General features: G+C 40.0%; 1 long non-coding RNA gene across 4 annotated transcripts in view; it reads right to left on the bottom strand.

Annotated features, from left to right (window-relative positions):
* Nucleotides 1-14370, bottom strand: part of LOC132404535 (uncharacterized) — a 79172-nt gene that overhangs the window by 63427 nt on the left and 1375 nt on the right. For 3 of the 4 annotated variants that reach the window (XR_009515559.1, XR_009515556.1, XR_009515558.1), the window contains exon 2: nucleotides 2199-2367. This is a non-coding gene — a long non-coding RNA (uncharacterized LOC132404535). Of the gene's footprint in view, nucleotides 1-598; nucleotides 724-2198; nucleotides 2368-14370 lie in introns of all 4 variants that reach the window. The other variant, XR_009515557.1, reaches the window with a different exon arrangement.

Genomic DNA, 14370 nt, shown 5'->3' with positions numbered 1-14370 from the left:
GGGAGGAGCAGTGACACAATCACCTTTATACAGGGGTCTGTGGGAGGAGCCACAGGGGCAGTCAGCAGAGGGGCGTGTCCAGGCAGATATACATGGTTTACCACACTGCCATATAACCCCTCATCTTAAATTCCTCCATATACCTGTCTAGTAGTCTCTTAAATTTCACTAGTGCATCTGCCCCCACCACTAACTCAGGCAGTGCATTCCACGCACCACCCACTCTCTAAGTAAAAAACTTTCCTCTAATTTCCCCTTGAACTTCCCACCCCTTGCCTTAAAGCCATGTCCTCTTGTATTGAGCAGTGGTGCCCTGGGGAAGAGGCGCTGGCTGTCCACTCTATCTATTCCTCTTAATATCTTGTCTACCTGTACCTTTTAGTACCTTGTATAATATCAGCAATAGTAATTTCCAAGTGTCCATGCCCAGTCAGAGGCCACTTGTCCCATGAAGTCTATGTAGACTCTCAGGCCAATGCCATCCCCCCATTCATCTTCTCAGTAAAGCATTCTTCTCATATTCTCAGCAACTGTCTCCAGATTCTACAAATCACCTACGCCCTAGGGGAGATCCAGAGTGGCCAATTACTATACAAACCTGCATGAAGGGCCAGAGCAGCTGAAGCTCGGGAAATCCACATGCAGTCAAGATGGGCAGAGAGGATTGAACTTCGGTGACTGCAACTACAATAACAACAGACAACCGCTCCAATGACTGTGACTCTGTTGTAATGAGAAATAGTGAAATACAAGACAGAATAGAAAATAGAGCATAAAAGTTATAATAGAAATAAACAATTCATATAAGTTCATATGATGAATTTTGGAAGGACAGACCAGAAGACTGAGTACAGGATTAATGGTCAGTTACTTAAGAGTGTGGATGAACAAAGGGACCTTAGGGTTCAAATCCATACATCCCTCAAGGTCGCTGCACAGTTAAGAAGGCCTATGGGATGCAGGCTTCATTAACGGGGGGATTGAGTTCAAGAATAGAGAGGTTATGTTGCAACTCTACAAATCTCTGGTGAGACTGTACTTAGAGTACTGTGTTCAATTCAGGTCACCTCATTATAGGAAGGATGTGGAAGCTATGGAGAGGGTGAAGAGGAAATTTACCAGGATGTTGCCTGGATTGGAGAACAAGTCAGATGAAGCAAGGTTAGCAGAGCTGGGACTTTTCTCTTTGGAGCATAGAAGAATGAGAGGGACTTGATAGAGGTCTACAAGATTATGAGAGGCATAGATAGGGTGGATAGTCAGTACCTGTTTCCTAGGGCACCAATAGCAAACAACAGAGGGCATATGTACAAAATAAAGGGAGGGAAGTTTAGGGGAGACATCAGGGGTAAGTTTTTTACACAGAGGGTTGTGAGTGCCTGGAATGACTTGCCAGGGATGGTGGTGGAGGCTAAAACATTAGGGGTATTTAAGAGCCTCTTGGACAGGCACATGGATGAAAGAAAAATGGAGGGTTATGGGGTAGTGTGGGTTTAGTACTTTTTTTAAGGATTATATGGGTCGGCACAACATGGAGGGCTGAAGGGCCTGTACTGTGCCGTAGTGTTCTATGGTTCTAAGTTTTTGTTTACATATGATTAAAAGTGGGAGAGTGGTGGGATGGAGCTATGTCTCCACCAAAGGAGGTGTAAGGCACCTCTTCCCTCTGCTAGTCTGCAGGTCACCCTCGGGAAAGTGTAGCACCTGCCTAGGCCCCCCACCCCCCAATCCTGATCAGGGTCACTTGAAGCCATGGGAGCAAATGGTGGATGGTTGTATTAGTAGCTGGTTCATATCACAAATCCTGGTTATGCAACCACTGACACCAAGCAGACAATCTGTAACTGGGGTTGCCCGTCATGTAAAGACACTGCCCTGAAGAAGGCAATGGCTAACCATTTCTGTAGCAAAATTTGCCAAGAACAACCATAGCGATGACAATGATCACCTATCTCATATGGCACAGCACATAAAGATGATAAAAGTAAGATATTAGCAAAAATAAATATGGACTTCTTAGAGGCCAGGGTAGGAGAATGTATAACGGGAAATAAACAAATGATAGAGATTAAACATGAATATTTCATATTTGATATGTAAAAAACTAAATCACTAATTATGGGAAATGAAGAGTGAGAAATTGAAAGTAATTTGTGTTAGTAAAAATTAATTAGGAATTTGAAGGGACAGATACTCACCAAGTCCCTTGTGTCTGATGTCCTCTCAATGATGAGACAGCCGGCTGGTGGCGCAATGGCATCAGTGCTGGACTCCGGAGCGAAGGCTCCCGATTTCGAATCCATGCCGAGCCACTTCTGAGCACGCTTTACATCCATGCCAGGTTGAGCACCAAGCTAGCCACTCGGCCTTGTAAAAAAAACAAAGGTCGAGTCAGGAACGTTCATACCGTGACCCAGTTAATCCGAAAGGAGACCAATCATGACACCACGCACCAGACAAGAACGGCTAACTGTCTGTTGCAACATGCTAAAAAAAACCGATGAGACTAAAACTCACCAAGTCCCTTGGGTCTGATGTCCTCACATGACTTTTTTGAAGAGATAAATAGAAAACAAATGAATGCATTTATTTGGATTTTCCACACACTCCTAGATTCTAGAAAGGTACTAACATATCAGAGGCATAAAATGTAAAGCTGGTGCTCGTAAGAGGGAAAGAGTAAAATAAGGAACTAATAGTTATTTGGTCTGACAGCATTCATAGATAAAATATTAGATAATATAGTTATGGAATTTGAAGAGTTAACATAAAAAGGAAATTGTGTTTGAAAAATCTATTTGAGGATTTTGGGAGTGAAGCACTGAAGGTAGAAAGGGGAAGAAGCAGCTGATGTACTATTTGGATTTAATGAAGACATTTAATATATGATGCTGAACAGTAGGTTGATACTCAAAATTTGGGGATGGGACTTTGATCAGTATATATTGGTGTGTGTGGGCTGAGAACTGGATGATAGACAGACAACAGAGCAGAAATAAATACATGAAATTAGCTGAGTGCTGAATTGTCTTCCACTGCTTGCAATCCATATTAAAGGCTTAGATGTGGGAACCACTCTGCTTTCCTCCTTTCTTCCATCCTTCCTTACTTTCTTTTATTCCCAGTTCTACAAAACATTTGACATGATGTAATTATTGAGATAGTCTGGGTGCCTGTATCTAGCTTATTTTCCCCACTTGTGACCCAGCGTAACTCCATTCTAATACAGGGTTTTGACCTGAAACACCGACAATTCCTTTCTTCCCCCAGGCCCCACAGATGCTGCTTGGCCTGCTGAATTCCTCCAGCATATTGTTTGCGGAACCCGTCACAGACTTGGATTTGGCCTTGTGTAGCATAAGCATCATTAACTACATTCAGATAAATGCTTATCAGCCAATAAGGAAGGCATGTCTCCCCACACGAGGTTCACTGTAACTGAGAGTGAATATTTAGAAATTATTGTATATCTGCTAATGGAATACATAATACGTTCCAAAATTGGCACTGGTATTGTAGTGGAGGATAGTCACTGCCCTGTCACAGACATTTTTTCAGCCTGCTCATGCTGCACCAATATTAAAAATATCTCCTATCCTTTCTCTATCCTTTCTCCTCTGATTCAGTTCTTTCCCACTGTGATACTTCAGACACCCTCCCCCATTTTAACAGTTTCTACTTCCCTAGTCCCAATCAGTTTATCTGCACCATGGTTGTACAATCCCTCTATACCGTCATTCACCATCAGAAGAATTTGATAACCGCCTGCTTCTTTCTCAAGCAGGCACCTAACCAGTTCTTCTCCACCAACACACACATTTGCCTGGCTGAATCTATCCTTCGTTAAGCAACTCTTCCATCATCACATCTCAGACAAGGAATCCGTGAATATTGAAGCACCTTTGATGAACATTGAAAAGCCAAGTCCTGGTGTAGGATTGGAATCTAAAATGTCAGCATTTCCTTTCATCACAGAGATGCTGCTCAACCCACTGAGTTTCTCCAGCAGGTTGTTTGTTGCTTCAGATTTCAGTCTCTTGTCCTCCATTGAAACACATTTGTTATAGTGGCTCACATGGACAGTCTGAGTACACAGGCCCCAGACACTCAGAACTAGTATCGTTAAGCTTGAGCCCCAAGATACACAAATATTCCCTATTGCTGAAGTAGGCTTGATGTAGGCCAATTAACATGGCCCGTTGTCTGTAACTTTGCCAGATGTATACAAGGAAGTCTCATGGTCATGTCGGTTAACAAACCACAACTCTTGAGCACCTTTTTACTGTGGGCCTGTAGCCCTCAACAGGAGGCCTCCCTCTTTGTTTACTAAGTTGTTCCTTTTAATGTCAAAACTCGAATACTCCTTGGAGTTTGCATATGAGTCGTTGCCTGGAAGACTGGTCTTTGTTTGTATTAGTGATTTGCTAATGACATAATTTTGAAAAATGTCTACCAATGCCTAACAACCTCCTGTACCATTACACTGAGGTCCAACACAAGTTCTAGGAACATCATTTTATTTTTCATTGGGTGCATTGCAAGCTGAGCATCCAGTATTAAATTCTCCACTTTTGCATGACTCTCTCTATCTTCTGTTTACTACAGAGCAGGTCAGTTTTGTATGCCATCATTCATTTTTCTTTCATTTGTATAATCAGATATGTCCATGCAGACCAGACAATGCAAAGCTACTCAAACTTTACAGCATTAGAAATATATTATGCAGACAAAGAAGATTATCATTGTCTTAACAACTACATTATTTCACGTGAACAGGGCAATTCCCTTTGTTCCATTCTTTGCCTTCCCCCACATTCTCTGCTTCCTAAACAACCTCAATTATCACTCAATTCTGGTGAAGAGCAGACCTGAAATGTTAACTGTCTGTCCTCCCACAGATGCACCCAACCTGAGCTTTTGGAGTATTTTCTATTTTTATTTCCGAGTTACAGTGCCTGCAGTTATTTTGATTTTTCACGAACACACTTGACAGCCAGGAAGCCTGGAGGTGGAGCCAATTCAATGACAGCAGCTGTCTGACTACATAGATAAAGCTATAATTTTGTGGCTACTGGCTCTCAGGCTTTTTGTTGATGACTGAGCTGGGGGCTACTTAGGAATTAATATTATTGCCCAGGGCAAAGATTCATCAATTTTTGGGCCACAGAAAATATATCCCAATATTGTGGTCCACCTGCCTTCCTTCCATTATAGTCACAAGCTAAGTGTTAAAATATAAACATGCAGAAGTCTCTCAGTAATGGAGAGGTATATATAGGAGTGTGTTGCTGATAACCCGGACTGTTTAAAACTAGCCATTCACTCAATTTTTAATGCATACACTAAATCTGGTAAAAGGAGATAATGTTTCAAATATATTAGCTGAGATCTTCCTCTGACCTTTGGGAATTTTATTTTGGATTGTTGTTTGTTTGCTTTCAAATATGAATATGTGACAGACTTATTAATGTAACTCAATAAAGATTAAATGCTGCAGTTATCTAAAAAATAATAAACAATATTCATCTCCATTGTGTCCAGCCTGCATCCAAAAGATAAGGCGAAGCAGAAACCTCTGCAATAAATTAACACTTACAAATTACACATTTTGTTTTAACTAATTCTACAGGAGGAGATTAAATCTTATTTTAAAGTGGACAGATTCCTTAACTTGATACTTTAAAGGCACAGAATAGGATTATTGTTTTATTGGTTAAATAGTGATATCTACTTAGAACTATTAATTGAACGTTAAAATTAGGTAGGATCTTAAATTACTGCTGGCCAGCTACAGATAGAAAAATGTCATTCATAATACAAATGTGTGCTGTGGGTTAAACCACAAGTCTTTTCTCAAATATCTGGATCCAAATGGCTGACACTTGCTTTAGGCTCAATTACAGTTCTAAGTAAAACATGAGACCCAAAATAAATGCTTAGCTTGTATAATTTTATCAGAAGAAAATTAGAGACATGCAGATCAATAGTGATGAATAAGACAGAAAGGCTCTACAAAAAAATCTATATCCATTAACAAAATTAATGTCTTGTAAGTGAAACTGAAAACTAAAGAAATTCACAATAGAAGTGGTATTAAGCTATTTGGCTCCTTGTACCGGCTCCATCACTTAATCATGTTAATATTGTATCTCCACATAATTTGCTATATCTTCATGTGACTGAAAAATAATTTTTTTTAGAAATATTCCAGATTACCACCAACATTTTAAGTTAAATTTTTATATTTCCATATACTTAATCTGAATTTGGAGTAGACAAATGATTCTTTATTGTTTGAAGCAGATAACGTTTTGCATCCTGGTCAATCCCTTATTCAGCATCACCAAAATAGATTATTTTATTAATACCTCATTGGTGATTATGTATGAAGTGTAATGCCTAAATCGGCAACTCTATTTCCTACTTCATAGAATATATTAAATTTCAAAAGTGATGGCTGTAAGGTGCCTTGGGAAGTTCTTGATCAGTGCAATTCCTTTTTTATTTCTTCGGTTACCAACTCAGCTGGTCTGAGATGTTTCATAAGGATGCTTTAAATTTTAAACACATTACATTTGTGATTACTTTCCTGTGCACATTTTAACCCCTGTTTTTTCTACCCTCAACCTTAACAAAGAGGTTGATTTGTAATGATAGTCAGCCTGCAGTCAACAGAAGATACAGTGCTAAACTAGACTGAACTGAACTAAACTGACATTGCGAGACTGTTTCAATGACTTTGTGGTTTGATGTTTTATATTCTGTTTTCTTTTTCGCTTATTTTTGCTGTTTGCATGATTGGTTCTTTTTTGTGCATTGGGTATTCGATGAACAGGTTCCATGATGCTTCTTTGTTTCGTGGTTGTTGTCTGTGGGAAGTTGAATGTCAGGGTTGTATACTGCACACATACTTTGATAATACACGTATTTTGAATTCTGAATCTTTGAACTACAGCATACAACCATATGCTCTTTTAAATGCATTTTTAGGCACAAAAAAAATCTGTATATGCACTCATGCCTGGAAGAAACCCAATTTTATAGAAGCCCTGTAATTAAGAGAAATGAATAGTGGTATCTGTTGGTCTCGAGAGACCATGGATCTGTGCCTGGATTTTCCAGAGCACAGGCCAGGGCAGGGTTGTATGGGAGACCAGCAGTTGCCCAAGCTGCAGGCCTTCCCCTCTCCACGCCACCGATGTTGTCCAAGGGAAGGGCACTAGGACCCATGCAGCTTGGCACCGGTGACGTCGCAGAGCAATGTGTTGTTAAGTGCCTTGCTCAAGGACACAAACACGCTGCCTCAGCTGAGGCTCGAACCAGTGACCTTCAGGTTACTAGTCTGATGCCTTGCCCACTAGGCCACGCGCCAACAACCTAACATATAATTTCTTGTACACTTTAGTCAGTTCGAAGAACCTTAGAAGTACCAGATGATGGCAAAATTACTGAGATAAACTTTTAGAAGTTGAGCATGCTTTTCATGTGTGACAGTATGGAGTATAGTATAAAATTAACCATAAATTACAGTTGACATTATCTTAAATTGATTCTCTGTTTTCTGTGTGGATGAATTACTTATGCATGGACAACCATGGGTATTCATTAACCATTGTGCTGTGCCTAGCTGATGCTATTGTATCAATGGAGTGTGAACACGAGATTCTGCGATTGCTGGAAATCCAGAATAACACACACAAAATACTAGAGGAGCTTAGTAAGTCAGACGGCATCTATGGAGAGGAATAAACAGTTGACATTTTGGGCCAAGACCCTTAGTCAGGACGTGGGAAAGGTTTTGGCCCGAATTGTCAAATGTTTATTCCACTCTATAAATGCTGCCTGATTTCCTGAGATTCTTCAGCATTTAATAGAGTGTAAATATCTTTTGAAGAAACTATGTAGACCCTGACAACAGCAGAAGATTTAATAATGGGAAATCTATCTCTGTCCTGTACTGGGAAGAGAAGACAAGAGCAGATGTGTGGGAAATGGAGCAAATGCAGCAGAGAGTTCAGGATGATATTTTGAGGCATCAGCATGCAAGGAGTTGCTAATGGAATGAATGTGACAGAACAAAGAAAGGAATGGCATCATTACTGGAGGCAGGGTGAGAGGATATATAGTCAATAGATGTGAATGACTAGTCTATTTTCTGAGACAGAATCAGAGAGTTACAGAAAGGGAAACAACATGTAAGATAGGTCATGTAGATGTGAGAACAGGGTGGAAGTTGACATTTCGTTATAAAATGATGAAGTTCTGTATGGCTGAAGCATATAGTACCAATGTAATCATCAGCATATCGAGGAACATTGGAGGTGATATCTGAAACAAGCCTCAAACCAGGATTGGTCAATGCATCCATGTGTAGCCAGAGCTAATTGAGGTCCCATTGCTTTTAATCAGAAGAGAGTGAGTGGAATAAAAGGAGAGGGTGTTGGAGCATGATGATAACTTCCACCAGCAGAATGAGTGCTTCCATTTGACAAAGCCTGTGTTTTTCTTGACATGGTGGTGAGGTTTTAAAGGGATAGAACAAGAATGTGAAAATGAGCTGCTTGGGATTAGCAAATCAGAGAGTGTTAAAATGGTGGAAGGCATCAGATGTGCCGTGGATGCAATTGGGAAGGGTCAAAATAAAAAGAAGTAAGTTCAGCAGGGCAAAATCAGGGTCAAACAATAGATCTATTGGGTCAGTCCTCCCAGGTGTGTATTTAATATTCAGTAGCAATATTGTAAATATATTGTTTGATTAAAATTCTCATTTGCTTAAATAATTTATTGTAGAATATATGTAAAAATAATGTGCATTGCTTAAGTCATGACACTACCATGTGATACATGTTTAAAGTAAACATGAAGTTAGATTCACATTTTAGACTCCCTTTCAATTAATTTAATGTTTTGGAGTTACAAAACATAATACCTCCTCCTCTCTTTTTCTAGAAATACCTTAATGGGTGGTTTCTTTCAACTGTCCATTACACTTGGTTCAGGTATTAAACTAACTATTTCTTCTTCCCAATGCTACTTTTTTCTGCTATACTGTCAGCTTTTATGGCAAAGATATCACAGCCATGGATTCGGTAGCACAGTAGATAAGGCAGTTGCATTTGTGAATAAGTGTGTGTCAGCTAATTATTATTTAATTGTGATGGTATTTAACTCCATACTTGTCATTGTAGTGCTTGTCGAGACTTGGACAGAGCACAGCAATGCTTCACTGCCTGTTTGCTTTCGGCCTTCCCTGAGAAATTGGACTGTCGAGTCAACTAGTCAACTGGGCCATATCCAAACCTGGTAACAAAAGAAACTCTCAAATCAATTACCAGTTAATGTGTGCCCACAAGTTCATTCATCTAATTATGGGAAGATGAGTTCAGATACATAAGCGTGTATATGATACTAACTACTTCTCCTTGCTGACAATCAACAGAGGTGCGCCTCAAGAATCTGCTGCTCTATTCCTTCTGTACTTATGGCTGTGTGGCTAGACACAGCTCAAAAGCTATCTATAAGTTTGCTGATAGAAGCACTGTGAAAGGCAGAACCTCAGATGGCAACCAGGGAGTGTACAGGAGTAAGTCAATCAGCTGGTTGATTGGTATCACAATAAAAACCTCACACTCAGCTGAAGAACACAAACCAGTCATCATATAGAGGAGTAAATGGTGGAAAAGGCGTGCAGATTCAAATCCCTGGGTGTCAACATCCCAGAGAATCTATCCTGGGCCCAACACATTGATGCAATCAAGAAAAAGGCAAGCTGGCAGCTTTCCTTCTTTGGGAGTTTGAGGAGATTTGGTTGCATCACAGTGTGGTATGGAAGGTGTAATGTGCAGGATCAAAAAGTGCTGCAAGAATGGTAGACTCAGCTAGCTCTGTGATGGACACAGCCCACCCCACCATCAAGGACATCCTTACAAGGTGGTACCTCAAGAGGGTAGCATCCAGCATTAAGGACCCTCACCGTCTCAGACATGCCCTCTTCTTATTATTATATTAGGGACGAGGTACTGGAACCTGAAGACCCATATTCAATGTGTTAGGAACAACTTTTTCCCCTCTCCCATCAGATATCTGAATGGTCCATGAACACCACTTGGTTATTCCTCTTTTGTATTACTTTATTACTTATTTGTTGTAACTTATAATCATTTTTATATCTTGTACGGTATTGCTGCCAAAGCAACAAATTTCATGAGATATGTCAGTGATGATAAACTTAATTCTGATTCTGAGGTATCAAAATATAATAACAACAAAATATATTACTTTATCTCCTCACTTTGGCCTAAAAATGAAATATACAGAGTTAACAATCATTTTCTAGATATAAAATATGTCATAGTTCTGCAGAAATACAGAACTTTTTCTGAAAATAGATAAATAAACAGTGACCATTTTCTTCTTGCGAGCAGTTTTACAATGAAGCAGTATTGTGATGTTAGTGATATGGTTTATTTCCTGCTTAGTCAGGTATAATTCAAATATTCAAAACTTTTTAATAAATAACAAACTATTTTTAAAATTCCCCACATATCAAAATATGCAAATACTGGATCATATAAGTGTGAAGATGTGAAGTTTGAAGATCATTTATGCTGTTTTGAATCCATGCCATGAATTTATGTCATTTGAAGGTAAAAAAAAATACACTGGTACAAAAACAATTTCCCATTTAGTTACTGAATGGGCTAAAGTACAAAACTTTGTGCACCATGGGGTGGTTTGGTAGTAGTGGTTAGCACAGTGCTTTAAATACAGCCGACCTGGGTTCAATTCCTGTAACTGCCTCTAAGGAATTTGTATGTTCTCCCTGTGAGCATGTGGGTTTCCTCTGGGTGCTCAGTTTCCAGCTACAGTCCAAAGACATACTGGTTATTAGGTTAATTAGTCATTGTAGATTATCCCATGATTATGATAGGATTAAGTTGGGGGAGTGCTGGGTGGCATAGTTCGAAGACCTGTAAGGGCCTATTCTGCACTGTTTCCCAATAACTAAAAATAAAAATTATGTCAAACCAAAAGACAAATTCCAAGACCTGTATTCATCCCCTTTGTATTTACCAGGCTGACTTTCCTCAGGTGCAATACTGTATATTACCTTACCAACTCACTCAATTTGTGGATGTAGAAAATAGGAGAATCACCTATCTCAATGAATTCATAAGAATTAATACGCCCTCCCTATGTAAGGTCGAATGGTTTGGTACAGTCTCAAGAGGCCAAACCAAACTGAAGACAAATGAGCATTCAAGGCATGTCAGGGAAATGATAACAGAGAAGCACAAATCTGGGTAAGAGAAGACCATCTCAAAGATACTGAGCATACCTCGGAGCTCAGAGCAGTCTATCATGAAATGTGGAAAGAATATGAAACCACAGCCCCATTGCCTAGGTCAATATACTCCCCTAAACATAGTCACTGGAGAAGAATGGTGCTTATAAGAGAGGTTACTGTGTCACTAACAGTCACTCTGAATGAGCTGCAGAAGCCAGTCAGTGGCTGCAACTGGAGATGAATTTCATTCATTTACAATCTCTAAGGCCCTGTACAAAACGGTATTAATGGAAGGGTGGACCATCAATAACTCTCTTTGAGATGTGAAGGCGAGATATCGGCTTTTATTGACTGGAAGAAAGAACAAGCAGTGAGTGACCACCATACTACATCCTGGAGACTGAGGGCCGGGCTCAGGCCTCAATCGCCTTTATACCGGGGTCTGTGGGAGGAGCCACAGGAGCAGTCAGCAGGGGGCGTGTCCAGACAGGTATATGTAGTTCACCACAGGGGGATGACTACTTCTGAACTACTGACATTTCAGTTTTTGTATTTTTAGTTTTTCAATCTTTACAATTTTCCTGTTTTTGGGCTCTACAATGAAGAAAGGAGCATGTGATTCACAAATAAATTTCTCAGTAAAGTTGATCAAAATCCCTTCTTGTAATACTCATTTATGTGAACAAAGGTTTGGGGGCTGAATATTTTTACAAGACACTGTATTTGCTGATTCATCACTATGTCATCAGCATTAGAGTTGTACTTAGCCACAAGATCATAGGCATAAATCTTCTGTATAAAGGTAAACATAACATGAATTTGCTGTCTTCTATCACATAACATCTTGATCTTAATTGAATTAGTGAAATGCTTTGAATAGTGACAAGATCTTTCCTTACAAGTGTAAATCAGAATAGTATTTCCAGCATATCACCCTTTTGTATCACTTGCTAGATATCTGGCTGAGCGTTGTCATAACAACTTCCTCTTACTCAATATCAGCAAGACCAATGAACTGATTGTTGTCTTCAGGAGGAGGAAACAAAAGGTCCATTAGCCTATCCTCATCAGAGGATCGGAGGTGCAGAGGGTCAACAAATTCAAATTCCTCGGTGTTAGTAGTTTGGAGCAATCATGAAGAAAGCACAGCACTGTCTCTACTTCCTTAGGAACTTGCAAAGATTTGGCATAACATCTAAAATTTTGACAAACTTTTATAGATGAGCAGTGGAGAGTAGATTAATTGGCTGCATCACAGCCTGTTATGCAAACACCAACGTCCATGAATGGAAAATCCTACAAAACATAGTGAACATTTTTCCTCTTTGTGAGAGTAAGTGTTCGGCACGGACTAGAAGGGCTGAGATGGCCTGTTTCCATGCTGAAATTGTTATATGGTTATATGACCCAGCCATCATGGGTAAAGCCCTCCCCGCCTTTAAAATACCTACATGAAGTGTTGTCATAAGAAAGTAACATCCATCATCAGGTCCCCACAACACCCAGGACATACTCTCTTCTCACTGCTGCCATCAGGAAGATGATCCAGAAGCCTTAGAGCTCACACCACCAGGTTCAGGAACAGTTATTACCCCTCAGCCATCAGACTCTTGAAGCAAAGGGGTAATAAGCACTATATGTTCCTGTCCCAATTATATGCAGATTTTCAGTTTCATATTCCTATTTTCATACTGGAGATTTACAATTTTTAAAATATTTTCTGCATTTTCTTCTTTGTTAAGCCGATCTAAATTTCCTGATCTTTATTCTACCCCAGTGCCTTATTTCAGTTCTCTATTCCGGATGGCAATTTGGAGGCTCAGCCACTGACGGTATTCAAAATTGAAGCTTTCTGTATAAGGAAGGAATCAGATGAGGGTATGGAGCAGGGAAGTGTTGTTGAGGGTGTAAGTTCAGTCATGATCTTGTTGAATGGCAGAGCGTTATGAGCAGCCTGCTCCTGTTCCTACTTCATATGTTCTCATCTCAAATTGGAGCACAACATGAGAACACTGTATTCTCTGGTCACCGCTGACAGGAAAGATGCAAATGCATCAGAGGATGAAGGAGGTTTACAGGAAGCAGAAAATATTTGTCTGGCAAAGTGGGGTTTAAAGAAAGACTTAAACTGATGTGTTAAATTATAAGACACCATGACAGAGTAAATAGGAAGGTCCTTGTATATCTCTAGCAAACTATTTAAAAATAGACCGGGGCATAGGCTTTTGATTGTAGATTTACAGTGGAGCTGAAGAATGATAGAAAGTGTCTGGAACTCTGCTTAGAGAGGTAGTAAAATGCCATCACATTTCATAAGTACTTGGATGTGTACCTCAAGTATTGCTATCTTAAGCATTAGGTTTAGGGATGGGTGGCAAGATCAGTTTGGGTAGTTCAGTGATTATTGTTATGATAGGTCATGCAGCCTTCTCGTGTTATAAACTCCTCTGTGTTTCTATGATGCAAACTCAATGCATATAAGTTGACTCATGGTTCTATTGTGTTTTCTCTTCATAGCTAAACTAAACCAGTCTACCTGTCCATGCAACACACACACAATACTGGTGCAATGCGGCAGGCCAGGCAGCATTTATAGAAAGAAGTACAGTTGACGTTTCAGGCTGAGACCCTTTGACAGGACTAACTGAAAGAAAGGATAGTAAGAGATTTGAAAGTGGGAGGGAGAGAGGGAAATCCAAAATGATAGGAGAAGGCAGGAGGGGGAGGGGTGAAGCTCAGAGCTGGAAAGTTGATTGAAAAAAGGGATACAGAGCTGGAGAAGGAAAGGATCATGGGACTGGAGGCCTAGGGAGAAAGAAAGGGGGAGGGGAGCACCAGAGGGAGATGGAGAGCAGGCAAGGAGTGATTGTGAGAGGGGCAGAGAGAGAAAAAAAGAGGGGAAAAAAGGTGGGAATGAATGGATAGATAGATCGATAAATAAATAAATAAGGGATGGGGTAAGAAGGGGAGGAGGGGCATTAACGGAAGTTAGAGAAATCAATGTTCATGCCATCAGACAGAATATAAGGTGTTGTTCCACCAACCTGAGTGTGGCTTCATCTTGACAGTAGAGGAGGCCATGG

The sequence above is a fragment of the Hypanus sabinus genome, chromosome 14 (genome assembly GCF_030144855.1).
Source record: "Hypanus sabinus isolate sHypSab1 chromosome 14, sHypSab1.hap1, whole genome shotgun sequence".
Taxonomy (NCBI): domain Eukaryota; kingdom Metazoa; phylum Chordata; class Chondrichthyes; order Myliobatiformes; family Dasyatidae; genus Hypanus; species Hypanus sabinus.
The sequence above is the reverse complement of the archived record's forward strand: the minus strand, read 5'-3'. Positions and strand labels throughout refer to the sequence as shown.